This window comes from Erigeron canadensis, chromosome 7 (assembly GCF_010389155.1).
Source record: "Erigeron canadensis isolate Cc75 chromosome 7, C_canadensis_v1, whole genome shotgun sequence".
NCBI classification, from domain to species: Eukaryota; Viridiplantae; Streptophyta; class Magnoliopsida; order Asterales; family Asteraceae; genus Erigeron; species Erigeron canadensis.
The window spans coordinates 31,097,376-31,098,773 of record NC_057767.1 but is presented as its reverse complement, the minus strand read 5'-3'; the positions used below and the strand labels follow the sequence as shown (position 1 = coordinate 31,098,773).

General features: G+C 32.0%; 1 non-coding gene across 1 annotated transcript; it reads left to right on the top strand.

Moving 5' to 3' along the window:
- Nucleotides 1–342: 342 nt before the first annotated feature.
- On the top strand, nucleotides 343–413 carry TRNAG-GCC. Its single transcript has one exon. It is a non-coding gene; the product is annotated as a tRNA-Gly (tRNA).
- Nucleotides 414–1,398: the final 985 nt, after the last annotated feature.

The window sequence follows — 1,398 nt, the reverse complement described above, 5'->3', positions numbered from 1 at the left end:
TGGGTGTTCTTAAAATTTCATGCTCTTTCATTAAAAATGTCATTATATATACTTTCGACAAATTTTTAAATCCGATGACGGAGCCCGTACGGCTAAGACATTTTGACTATAATACTCTATGACATATCAACTCCTATAACCTATCATACTCTATGACCTAGATATCACCTCACCATCTCACCGCCGCAACATGCGGGTACTTGCTCTCGTATACATGAAAAACATATAAAGAAGATCGAAAACAATTCTACAAATATTTCTCGACTTTTTGTTATCAATATTTAATTTGGTTTTGTGTGAAAAGATACTTTATTTTTCTAAGAAATCAGAATCCAGCAATAAGCACCAGTGGTCTAGTGGTAGAATAGTACCCTGCCACGGTACAGACCCGGGTTCGATTCCCGGCTGGTGCATGCTTTTTTATATCAATTTTTATCCTTTTTATTTAGCTTAACTTTAATTAGTTGGGCCATTATTTAATTGGGCCGTTGGGGCTTGGAAAAATCTTATTAGTGATCAATCGGGCCATAGTTCACCAAATACCATTTGATGGTCCTTTGGGTGCTCGCTCATCTTCTCTCAGTTTAGGTGTAGGTATTGGTCGCAGTGGTTAAAATAGCTAACCAAGACAATAGTGACGAACTGACGACAGTTTAGTTTGTCCCACTTTGATTATCCACCAACACAAAAACAAAAAGTAAGATATGTTTACTAAATGAAGTTATACATAATAGAATATTTGAAACTTTTCAATTTAAAACAACTTTAACTTGAAAAGAAATCAACAAGGATAATTAATCAAATTAAATGTTATAATATATAAATATCTGTTTTGAAGCAAACAAAAATAATAATCTGAACAATAAAAAACAAAAATGGAGTGATAAACTCCCACATTATCAGCATAACAACGTCAAATTAGGAAGAAACTATCAACTGTTTTTATCTTTTTCTTACTCGAATTTTTTTTCTTTACAGAGCATAACAATCCTACTATGACCATACATTATCAAGTCTCCAATTAACTGCCCATTTCTTCAATCGACATTCATTTGATTAATTGTTCAATTGACTTTAACTTTTCTATCTGTCGTTCAACACAATAAAATCCAAAGCGTACGATTGTGTTGATTTAGCAATGGAAAAAATCAAAAAGAAATTATGTATCATGAAATGACATTTATGACATGAATGACACCAAAGTTAATTGTGAATAGACATTTTGTTTGTTACTACTAGGAAAACAACAAAGGGTGTGCATTTTGATGCCAAAATTATTGAAATTTCTTTTGGCTTTTTATCCATTTTTCTCATTGACACAAAGTTTTACTTGTAGCTTATAAAATTTGCCATTTTTGGCATCTACCTTCTTTTTCCTTTTACCAAATCACACCAATC